Here is a 13,201-nt window from a genome sequence, read left to right as displayed (position 1 = left end):
AAGCCCTAGGGGCCACTCGACTACATCCACTCGCCATCCCTGGTAGTTAGGGGCTCTCCTCTTACTGCTTCCCCCATACCCCCTTTGGGGATGCTGTCCTCATTCCCCAGCCAGAGAAACAGTGCCCTCCTCCAGCACCAGCATCTCTTACCAGGAAGGGGTCCCTTGGGATGCTCAATTCCCAGGAATCTGCTGATTATCAACCAGATGCCAGCTAGTGGCAGAAAGAGCCACAAGTTGTAGACCGTAAAACTTTGCGTCCTTCCTCTGTCTCAGAAACCTGGACAGACAAGCCCTTGCAGACACCAAAATCATCTAAGGAAAAGAATGTCAAGGAGAAGGAGATTCTGGTGGCCCCAGTGCCACTCGGCTCTGCATGCTCTGCCTCTGATTATGAGGCGGCATCCCTGGTTGTCCCTATGGGTCTGGAGTCCCACCACACACCTTGGTTCAGAATCAATGTCTCTTGATGCAGTATCCTCACAACTGATGGCAACAGACACCCCTGAGGAATGACCTGCCTCCTTGGTCCCTACATGCCCCCGCAGGATACTATTAGTGCGATCCTCCAGTGGAACTGCAGTGACTTTTCTATCACCTTGGCTGAGCTACGACATCTCTTATGTGTTTCTCCTGCTTTTTGCATTGCCCTTCAGAAAACTTGGCTCCCAGAAATGCAGACAGATGATGTGCCCAATGATTCACCATGCTTTTGTTCACTGCCAAGTCTGTGTAGACATTCTGCAATCACATATCTGTGATGCTCTCTGCTTGAAATGCATCTCCATTACAGATGCCACTTAGAAGGCCATGTATAACACCGCCACCTATCTGAACTTCATGATATTATAGGGGCTGAAGCAGAAGTATTCGATAATGCCGCACAACAGACTCCACATTTTTTTCAACTGGAATTGGCCAAGAAAAAAAATTGTTGCATTACTTATTGAACACCCCTTGTATCACAACTTTGACTTTACTGCATTATCTTTGGGTTGTAACTCAAATTTTGTAGTTTGCTGCAGATGATACTTCTTTAACTGGAAACAGTACTAGTGTCATAATGTAAAGGTAGCACTCTAACTATAAAATAACATATGCAAAACATTATTATGAAAAGGATAGTTACTACTCACCATATAGCAAAGATGCTGAGTTGCAGACAGGCATAACAATATTTTTATAATTATTTTTGTTGTGCCCATCTGCAACTCAGCATATCCTCTATAAGGTGAGTAGCAACTATCCTTTTCATAATATTGTTACATTCCTTCCTGGATTTTCCATTGTTTGATAAGTAAACATTAAATTTTAACTTACAATTTATTAACTTTCAATATATCAACAAAACCAAAATAATTACATCAGTTTTTCCAAGTATTGTGATGACTGGTGTATTGAATCATATTATTTTTTTCTTTTCTTTTCTTTTATATAAGTTACATGTAAACTGGGTGAGCTATAAACCAAAGTAAATTAACGAGTTGTTTTGTGGCAAGGATAATGTTTTGATACATTGTTAAATATCTGTATGAAACAAAGTAGGAAACGTGCTCTTCAGTTTATTAATTCACCTGTCTTAACCCTTTATTTTCGGGAAGTTGTAGCGTACAGACGTATGCTTGGATCCATTGTACCAGTATTGTTAAAAAGTGTACTTTAACCATTCATTAAAAGTATTATAAAAAGTTATTAGAAAAGGAATTTTTTCACACAATTATAAGTTCAATTCCTATCTGTTCATCATTTCACTTGCCACCGAGATCTTGCATCAAGAGGTTCAGTGCAGACAAGAATAATTAACACCATATCTGGAGGAGCGTTCCTGCATTTACATTGCCACACTCAAGACTAAACACAATGGAATTAATGTGAAGATAATGACTCAGACTTAATAGGCCCCTATTGAACTTGGATTACTTATACTAAAAATAGTGTGCTTTGTGTGTTTAAGAACTTATAGACAGATCAACAATTTCAATGGGTTTGATGACTATTTGATACCACACACTACTGGAACCAGCAGTGCATAATGAAAATTATGTTTATCGGCTTTGATTGTAATGATATTCAAGGTCTGTTGTTATTGGCAGCAGTTAAAGTTCACTCAAGATTGTGCACAGATTCATAAATTACCTTCAAAATTTTCTCAACTATTCTTTCCAATCAATTTTTCCAATTACTCAAGCAGTTATTAATCCATTTCCACTTCCCTATTCACTGGCACAGATGAAATGACTTAAAAATCAAGATCAAACCTAGACCTGTTTGGTTACTAACACATTAAATAGTTCTACAATAATCACGTATTAATTTCATATAATTGGACACACAGCTTTGATTGATTTACAGTTAAAAGTTACAGGTTTGCAAAAAATTACACATATAATGAATTACTATATCCATTGACTATCTTTTGTCATAATTACAATCTGGAATATATTACAATATTCATGTGAAATTATATTGTGTTACATGTCTTAACAATGTTTCCAACTAAAGTTTTAGTTACAACTTAATTACTTTGAACATTTTACGACAATCAAAATTTTGGTGTTTGTCTGTAGAGTGTGTTCTCTTGAACAGACAACTTCTGGTGTGGAGAAAAATTAAGCTTTGATTCCAGAATTATTGACATGTCAGTCATGCTAAAATATTTCTGTGATTTACTAACTTATATAAAAACACTAAACAATTAGCAAATAGTTACACAAATATGAAATAGAAGTGATAATGCAATCTTAACTGAAGCGAAAATATGGGTAAACGAAACAGTAAACGTACACAGTGTGCAAGAAAAATAGGCGACTGTGGTATCAAATGCGTCAGCATAATTCAATACAGTAAGTGTTGTGCCACATTACAAAATTGTGCATGTTGTCTTTATTATCAACTGTATGGCTTTGTAATGGTACCTGGAATTTCCTTAGTGTATGCTCCAATAAAGCAATACAAACAATCAAGCAAAACACTATGGACGTGTCTGTAAGTAACTAAATAATGTAGAACACCTGAATTTACTGATATGCAATCACAATACACACACAATTCTCAATTAGTCTGGCCCAAGAACTACTGATTCTTTTACAAATCACAATTCACATTTCATTAAATCAAAACGTCCTCATTTAATTAAAAGGAAATAGCAAGGTATGCAGTCACCTTCACAGAGTGATCTCTGCAGTACTAAACCAGCAAATCTCACTCAATGAAGTACCATATCAAAAAATCCAGCACTTCATACAGGCATCAATCTTATTAAGAAAACAAATTTAGATAGCCAGCCTAAATTCACAAGGAGTCTTTTCATATCTAATGCAATGTTCAACATATAGTAATGTGTCCATAAGAATTGGAGAAGTACCATTCATTTTGATGCAAGACATAAACAGTATTGCAGCCACAAAGAACAAGAGTTTATTAAATCACACTCAAATACATACAAGTATAGAGACAGTACAGTAAGCAATAGAACACATCTGACAACCAAGTGCCTGCTGCACTATCCTTATATAGGGAGGATGGCATGGCAGATGCAATGCCACATTCACAAGTTGTGGATGGCCTCTGCTGGCTGGTCCAGTGCAAATGTCAAGATGGCCATTGACACATCTATATATTTGCAGCGGGTGTCACAAGTGATGACAGTGGGAATGGAAGAAGATTCTGACCTTGAATTGGTGAGTAGAGGCGGACATGGCATAGCCATGGACACATGTAGCAGCCATCCCACGTTGAAGTACCAGAAGAAAGGATGGGTGATGAGGGTGCAGGAAGCATCTCAGTGTTGTGATCTTCATCATAGTAAAACTGTACTGACAGCAAAGGCACCAACCACTCAGACAGAGGTGCCAGGGACACTGGTGTCAAGGGAGCTGACAATGCCAGCCCAGCCTGTGGTGGAAGCGCAGATAGCTGTGGAGCCTTGCGGGAAGGGCTGACAGCAAACATCAGGGGGCTAGGGCCCAGAGGAGAGGCAAGAAATGGTGACATCCACAAGGAGGGCAGGTCTACCCCCACAGTAGGGATGTCCCACAAGTCTTGGACAGGCACTGAGGGAGGAGGAGGAGGTGGAGGCAGAGGCAGCAGCAGCATTGGAGCCATGGCTCTTGCTATGATGCAAAGACACAGCTAATCATGGTGGCTTGCCAAGAGCTCATCACTGGTGCACATTTTACAGAGGCGACAGCCACAGAGCTTGGCGAGAAGCCGTTTCGGTCCATGGCCAAACGCCCATGTCCAGACTGTGGAACCAGGAATGAACCACAACAAGGGCCCCAATGACAGATGTTGGTTGGGCAGCATGAAAAGGTGGAGGAAGGTGTGATGATGGCAACCATGGAGCATCTCAGCCAGACTCCAATCAATGTAACCTGTAGGAGCTCAATAAGTACATCACAATGTCAACTGTGGAAGAGTCCACAATGTACTTCTTCATTTGAACCTTGAATATGTGGATGAGACATTCAGCTTCATTGTTAGATTGGGGATGGAAATGAAGGCAAGCCACATGGGGAGTGCCTCAATGTGCACAGAAATAATGGGAGGTCTGAGACACAAACTGCGGACTATTATTTGTCACAAGTGTATACAGCAATCTTTTAATAGCAAATTTTTTGGAAGGGCCTGAACCACAGCTGTAGCTGATGTCATAGGACAACAGACAACATATGGAAATTTAGATATTTCATTGACAACCAGCAATGAAAAAGAAGTGGTGAAGAGTCCTGTAAAATCAACACAGATGCATTCCAAAACAGACACTGTGCTGTGGACCACAGAGAGTGACACCCATGGTGCCACCTATTGTGTAGCACACCAAGACCAAGATGCTTAATGTAACCTTTAACTCCTTTAACCTTCAATGCTGTGCCTAAACGTGTGCAGATGACACCCCCCCCCCCCCCCCCCCCCCAATATTTTGAAGTAGGAGCTGAAGCACATCCCACTGTAGGGTGGCCAGCATCACAACCACAGTCTGCAGCTAAGAGAACAACACCCTCCAAACACTGAAAGGTGGTGACCGAGTGCAAAAAAGTAAAGGATCAGAAACCCTGCCAGGAGGCCTGCCCAACCAATCGTTCTGAACAAGGTGAACAACTTGGCAGAAAACTGGAGTGGCAGCAACAGCAGCTGTGATCCGGGAGCCTGTAATAGGAACCCTTCCACTGTACATTGTAGCTCAACATCTAAGGATTTCTAAGGCACTCATCCTGATCAAAAGTAGGATCCAGTACCATCAGAAGTAGGGATATGGCATTGCCCTTGGCATGCTGTACGGTAGGCAAACATGTTTTTCATAGTTGCAGCAAGATAAAAACAAGGACCAGTGCTGGGGATGATGTGCTGCCTTGGGCAACAAAGCAGAAGGATTCAACAATGAAACCAAAGGCTTGTGGTACACAAGGAGGTGGAATATATGAAACTTTTTCAGGGCATAGATGATAGCAAGCAGTTCCTTTTCAACTTGGGAGAGCTGAGCAGAGCTAAGTGATCTTGATCCATAAGCTGTTGGTTGTTCAGAGCCATCCTCATAGTGATGTGCAAGCATGGCCCTGAGCCATACTGGAAGGCACCCATAGCCAAGACCAGGTGGTGACCAGAAGCTAAACAAGGATCAGCAAATAATTTAGATTTCAAAACTGTAAATGCATGCTCACAGGACAGCGCCCTTGCAGAGTAATTTATGGAGAGGATAGGCTAATGTGCCCACACCCAGAATGAATTTATGATATGAGTCAATTTTTTGCGAAAAATACTTGAAGTTCTTTGATATTTGTTGCGTGAGGCATAGCTGTGACAGTTGTGACATGATGATACAGAGGCTTTACGGTGTTCCAAGAAACTTCGTACCCCAAGTAAACAATTGATGACTGAAAAAATTGGGACTTGGCTAAGATGCACTTCAACCCTGCAGTATGTATGAGACCATGAACAGTAAGTATAAGTTGCATATGTGTTTGTCCATGGACGTCTTTGAGATAGTTGGTGTACCTCAGAACAGATATGGCCAATTGTTCTAAAAAACTCTGAAAAATTGCAGCAGCACTTCCTCACCAAATGGGTGATATTGATGTTGGTACAATCCAAAGGGCATGTTAACCACAATGACCCATCTTCATCCAATGGAACCTGTAATATGTTTCAGATAAATCAGTCTTAGAAAAAAAGCTGGCCTCTGGGTGAGTTTGGCCAATAACTCATCCTGATGGGGCAAAGGATAGGTGTCAGTGATAGATTGATTGCTAATGGACACTTTAAAGTCACCACAGAGCCAAAGATGACCATTTGGTTTTTAACAGTCATGAGGGGAGTAGACCACTCACTTGATGTAATAGGCTGCATGACCTCCAATGGTGACACTCTGTCCATCTCAGATGTCACTTGACAATGCCACTGTAATAGGGCATACATGGAAGAAAACTGGCTGTGCCATAGGTTTCAAGTAACATGGGCTGTAAAATTAGATGGACAACTTAACCTATCTGAAAAAAGAGCACAGAGAATCTAATTGCTGATAGGGGACCTGGTAAATATGAGGTGCACTGCATTCGCAACAGGAAAACCAAAAGTACTGAAAGCATCCAGACCAAACAAATTATCAATGCCAGCATCACCCACTGCCAAAAAATCAGCAGATGAACCACTGATTTACACACAGTGAGGGCTCTAAGTTGCCCCAGAACTGGAATATATGGCTTGTTGTAATTTACCAACCATTGAGTAACAGTAAACAATGCTGGAGATACTAAGTCCACATAATTTGTGAGTTCAGCAATGTCAAGCTGCACCCGTGTCCATCACTTGCAGTTCAATAAACAGTTTTGTTAATATGTATAAGCACTGGAGACATACAATTTACATCCTAATCCATATCTGCAGGGGAAGGCTGGGAATGACACACAGATGCTATGCATGCAGCCCTATTGTGTTGCACAGAACTGTACGGGCAAGATGAGAATGCCCAGCACTGCCACTGCTGTGGCAGTTGATGTTATTGTTGTTTGTTTGTTTGGCATGTTGCTGCCCAGTGCAGTGCGAAGAGCACTTTGCCCCACTGCCATGTCATCCTCATCCTAGAACTAAATCATACTCAGAACACCAAGCCACATTCTGATTGCCAGCAGCATGAGGCATCCCAAAAGACTGGGTAATATTTAACACTTCAGCCAAAGATGTATTTTCACACTGTATTACACGTTGATGCATCTCTTTGTTGGAAGCCAACTGAATGATGATGTCACAGACCACAGAATCAGCATAGGAATCATAATGGGCACTGGTAACAAACTGACATTTGCAACTGAGGCCATGGAGTTCAGCCACCCAAGCCTGGTGGGGCTGATCGGGCTTTTAATGACAACAAGAGAACTTGATGTGCACTGAAATGACATGCTTGCATTAATGGCGGTAATTGGACAACTTACACATTTTGTCATATGAAAGTGAGTCTGGTTCCTGGATCATGGCTAACTTGTACAACAACTGATAAATCCAAGAGCAGGGGGGGGGGGGGGGGGGCTCCAAGAAAGAAACAAGGCCTTACGCATGTTAGCATCAATGGCACCAAAAGCAAGGAAGTGTTGCTGAAGCCACATCTCATAAGCTTTCCAGTCTTTGGTTGCATCATTGTAAGAGGAGAAAGGTGGCAGGTACAACAATGGTATAGAAGCCTCCATAGCCAATGTGACCACCAAATTTGTAATAGCAACCATAAGAGCCTGTTGCTTCTTGAAGAGAAAACAGGGGAAACAACCAAAGAAATGTAGCACATGGAAGTGAATCCCATCCTTAACGCCAGTTGTGTCATAATGTGAGACACAAGTAATAGCATGGCCATAAAGAACAAGAGTTTATTAACCCATATTCAGATGCACACAAGCATATAAATAGTAGGGCACATCTGAGGACAAGTGCCTGCAGCACTGCCCTTATATAGGGAAGAGCTCTGATAGATACGATGGTATGTGCCATGCCGTGTGCACAAGTAGTGGGCGGCCTTTGGTGGCTGGCCCACACAGATGCCATTGGCAGAGTGTTTGAGTGTAGTGAGCCTTTGGCCATGCCCATGACTCATATCCAAATACAAGGTACAGGGTTATAGCACTCTTCATTGTGAGTACTGAACATACTGTACAACTAACTAACACCACTTCACAAAAAACATTAATCACCCAGAAGGGGAGGAGGAAATGAAATTAAACTTTATGGGCTGAGAGGGTATTTGATGTTGAGGAAGATGTTTGGGTCGGTTACACGAAACAACACTCCCATTTTGCAGTAGTTTGTTAATTCACTTAAACACATCAGAGGCTTACAGAGAACTAACATGGCGGTTTTGCCCCAAAGATAATCTTAGTTTAGTTCAAAGACAATACTCAGATCGATGCTGGTGTTGACCTCATCGGTGCCACATAGCCCTCCCCCCCCCCCCCTCCCCAGTACGGAGCACTCTTGAGAGGCTGGGGGGGGGGGGCGACTATGGCGTTGGCAGGGGTGGTCCACAGGAGCCGGATCACAGTCAGCTCGACAGCATCGTCGGGGAGCTGTGTCGGTAGATGTCTGAAGGAAGCTTCGGCCACCGAACCTGAAAGTCATTGAAGCACACCGGGGGTTGTACTGGGTGTGCTGGTCGTGCGGCGACAAAGAGGTCGGTGGTTTGCGGGTGGAATGGAGTGATGACGACGTCTCCGGTGGGCATGGTGAACACACAAAGTATGTCCAGGTCGACGTCAGGCGAGAGGGGAACACATTTCACCAGGCAGCAGGGAATGGCGAGGTTGTGTCATGAGCACCGGATGAAGGGAAACACACGACGAACAGTGTGTCATCGCATAGTATTATAGAGATTTTGTGGATTATGTCCGTGGGGGAGAGGAACAAACACCTCAAGGGAGGGCACATTCAAGATGGAGGGCGGGGGGGGGGGGGGGGCGTGAGAAACCTCGACAGGGCGAGGCAGGTGACAGGGGAGAGGTTGAAGGGAACGGTGAAGGGCCCGGCGGTGAGGGCATGATCGTAGGTAAACTCGATGTGGGGTGCATGTGATCACTCAATAGAGTGCATGAGACCAGAGTAGAGGGTGAGACCGGAGAAGAACTCGACGATTGGAGCTGGAAGTCACTCGACCGAGTGTGTAAGTCTGACATGGAGGGAGTGGTCAGAGTGTCATGAGCCATGACAGTGAGTCGCGTGGTCTTGGCCTGAAGGGGAGTAGAAGTGGGTTCGACATGAGCTGGCTTAAGTCTGTTGAGAGATACTGTAATAGCTGAATCGTTTATCTGGATGTCATAGGTGTTGGCTGAGGGCAGGAGAACTCGGTACGGGCCAGTATATGGAGATTGCAGGGGAGCACGGACAGTGTCATCTTGGAGCATGACATATCCGCAATTGTCCAGAGATTTCGGGACTTGAATCTTAGGGTGGAAGTGTCTGGCAGGCAGAGGGATATGGACGTTGGTGAAGTGGCGTCTGGTGCGGTCCACGAAGGAAGGTAAGTCAGACTGAGGGAGAGAAGCGGAAGGGCTCACAAGTTCGCCAGGGAGAACAATATTCTGGCCATATACGAACTCTGCTATTGTGCCTTTGAGGTCTTCCTTATAGATCGCATGAATGCTGAGTAGCACAAGGGGAAGGGCCTCCGCCCATAGAGAGTCATGGCATCGAAGAGCCGCCTTGAAAGTGCGGTGCCAGCGCTCAACTAGCCCGTTACTTTGTGGGTGATATGCTGTGGTATGGATGTGCTGGATGCCACAAATGTTACAAATCTCGTTGAACAGGGCCGACTCAAATTGTCTGTCCTGGTCAGTTGTGATGATAGCTGGACATCTGAAACGCGATACCCATGACTTGATGAAAGCTCGAGCAACAGTTTCTGCTGTGATATTGGGGAGGGTGACAGCCTCGACCCATTGAGTTGTTCAGTTGATAGACGAGAGAACATAACGAAAGTCATTAGAGCGGGGAGGGGGGGGGGGGAGAGGGCCGACAATTTCAATATGAATATGCTGGAAACGCCCAGGAGGGATCGAAAAGGCACCGAGGGGGGGGTGAAGTGTGCTTGTGTACTTTGCGGTGTTGGCACGCGATGCAGGAGTGTGCCCATTGCTGGCAGTCCTTGTTGACTTTTCTCCACACAAAGCACTCCGCTATGAGGCGGGCGGACGCACGAACACCCGGGTAGGCTAAATTATGCAGTGCGTTAAAGACAGCTCGACGGAGCGTGGTTGGGATGAGGCGGCATAACGTGCCCATACTGTTGTTGCACCAGATATCACCAGAAATGCCGGGGAAGGTGGTGCGGACGAAATGTAGTGAAGAGGTAGAGTTTGAAATCAGGTTTTGTGTGTCCTCGTTGGCCGGGTTGGAGGTTAGGCAGTACAGAGAGGTCTAACACCGAATGAACGGCGTCAACTCGTGAAAGGAAATCAGCAAATATATTTTCAGCACCCTTTATGTGTCTGACATCGGTGGCGAACTGAGATATGAAGTCCACGTACCTGAAGTGGCGAGGAGGCGTGTCAGCTGGTGGGTTTGTAATGGGTGCAGCCAGGGGTTTATGGTCTCGTAAAACATAGAAAGTGCATCCCTCAATGTCAGTCTTAAAATGCTTGATCGCTCCGTAGACCACGAGCAACTCCCTGTCAAACGCGGAATATTTCCATTGTGCATTGGTGAGATTGCGCGAGAAGAACTGCAGAGGCGAAGTTTGGCCGTCGACTGTCTGGCTAAGGACAGCACCGATGGCAGTATTGCTCATGTCTGTGGTGATGAAAAGCTGTGCATTGGGATGAGGATGCGTGATGGTGCAGGCCTCGGCAAGAAGATTTTTGAGGGCAGTGAAAGAGGCAGTCATACCAGGGGTCCATGGAATGGGCTGAGATCAAGAAGTGTTGGTGCCTGCCATGACGTCCGTCAGTGGAGCTTGAATCTCTGCAGCCCGACATAGATGTCGGCGATAATAATTAACCATCCCCGAAAAGCGCCAGAGCTCTTTGAATGACAAAGGTCTGGGTAGGTTTATTATTGTTTGTACTTTCTCGGGGGGTGGTGAAATGCCGTCGGCAGGGACCCGAAAACCAAGAAAAGTGACAGCGATTTGATGTAGCTGCAATTTGTCCTGGTTGGTCTCAATGCCTCATGTCACGAGAGTGTTCATATATGCAAAGCAGAATTTTAATTCGAATAGCACTTCATTGATGAAGCGTTGCCAAGTCTGGGTTGCGTTTTTCAGACCGAAGTGCATGAATCAAAACCGAAATAATCCGATCGGGGGTGGTGATTGATGTCTTTTTGATGTCTTCAGGTGCCATGGGGATCTGGTGGTAGGCCTGTTTGCAATCAATGACTGAGAACGTGGCCGCACCTGTGAGGGAACTGGTAAAGTCGGCAATGTTGGGTATGGGGTAGGTGTCCATAATTGTACGTGTGTTTAGTCGACGGTAGTCTCCGCACATGCGCCACGACCCATCTTTCTTGGGTGTCATGTATATGGGCATAGGCCAGCTACTGACAGAGGGTTCAATGACGCCGAAGCTTAGTAGTTCAGAAATCCGTTTTTTAAGGTCGGAGAGGTGCTCAGAACAAAGTCGACATGGTTCACTGGAGATCAGGGGGCCTGGTGTGAGGTGAAGGTTGTGAACCATGCCATTGGTGATGACGGAAATGTTGCCGGCGGCACGGAAGGCAGTTTGTTTACAATGTGTGACGGGTGGGGTAGGCGAGCCATGGTCGTGGTGTTCAGAGCCACTCGGCAGATCTGACGGGAGCCGAGGCAGCGAAGTGTCCCAGGAGTCAACGTGACAAGACGGCCGCTGGCCCAAAGCAGTGGCACCCTGGTCGGGTGAGCTCGGTAGAGCTCATGAAGCGTTAGTGAGTCCATTGTCCAAGGGTGCGGCCTGTGGCAGCACAGTCGTGGGTGAAATGCTTGGCACAAGTGCACTTTTTGTGTTGTCAGTGGTGGTCGCACGGCGGCACGCAAGACCCAAAGTTGCATTGTTTGAGGTGCTGTCCACGAGGGGTGGGGGAGGAGCTATCAGTTCAGGAACATGTGATGCTTGTTGCGCATGAACACTTGTGTCCGGCCGAGTGTCAAATGCTGCCGTGTTAGGAGGATGTGGCCCTGCGGAACTGTCAGTACACGTTATGGCAGTCTTGATAGCGCAGTTGCGTGGGGTAGCAGGAGGTAACCACACGTTAGCTTGATTGCTGGGATTGCAAGCAGATTCGGCGCACTTACTGACCTTGCTGTAGTGTCTGTAATTCCTTTGCTGCATCGGAGAGCGGGAGCTGTATTTCGTGGAGCCAGAGGGAGAGCACGGAAGTTTTCCTTGTGTAGGCGAGTGACACGTTCGAGCTCGACAAGGCACTTATGCATGGTTTCCTGTAACATTGTCGACAGAGACAAGCATGTACGTATGAGATGAGCCTGGACCGATGTGTAACGGGGGGGAGGGGGGAGAGGCCTTGCTCGATGGAGTGGAGAACAGGGGAAGTGAGTCTTGGACGGATGGTGAAACACAGTGTTTTGCACTAGGTCCGGTGAAAGTTCGTGGTGTCGCAAGAGGTCAATGCCTAGTATAGGTTCGTCAGCTTCACACACTAAAAAAGTCTACTTGAGTTTGTAATTTGCGGAGAGTGAGACGATGTGTGAGGTTGAACCTGAGCATTGTAGTTTAGTTGAATTCACAGCTTGAAGTGAAGTATGATGAGGGCAGATGTTCGACGACACTTAGGACGTGGGAAAGCAGTGAAACATCGGCAACTGTGTCCACTAGGAAAAGGTATCCCGACAAAAGGTCTTTAATGTAAAGTCGTCCACAATTATCCGGTCGTTCCCAGACAGAATGGAGCACTCGGGGGTGCCTGTCATGTTGTGCGCAGAAGGCACCCGAACCGACCTGCGATTGGCGTTTGGGAAGTAGCAGCTCTGTGCCGCCTCACCAAACCATGTGTGGAAGTAACAGTACGGGTAGCGCAGTTGCATTTTCTGCTTAAAGTTCGTTGCCAGTGGCGGTTGCTGATGTTCAGTGGCCGCAGCAGGTTCAGTTGTAGGAGGGGGCGTGGCCACGGGAAGAGCTGGTGACGTCCCAGTTTCTTGTTTACTGCTTCCCGTGGCGAATCGAACAGTCGGCACAGTATGGCCCCAGCCGCGTCCGGCGGCAGGGCGATGAGCCTGAACCTGAGACTTGTCAGGTAGGCA

This window comes from Schistocerca americana, chromosome 1, assembly GCF_021461395.2.
Source record: "Schistocerca americana isolate TAMUIC-IGC-003095 chromosome 1, iqSchAmer2.1, whole genome shotgun sequence".
In the NCBI taxonomy this organism is placed as follows: Eukaryota; Metazoa; Arthropoda; class Insecta; order Orthoptera; family Acrididae; genus Schistocerca; species Schistocerca americana.
This window is presented reverse-complemented; position numbering follows the sequence as displayed.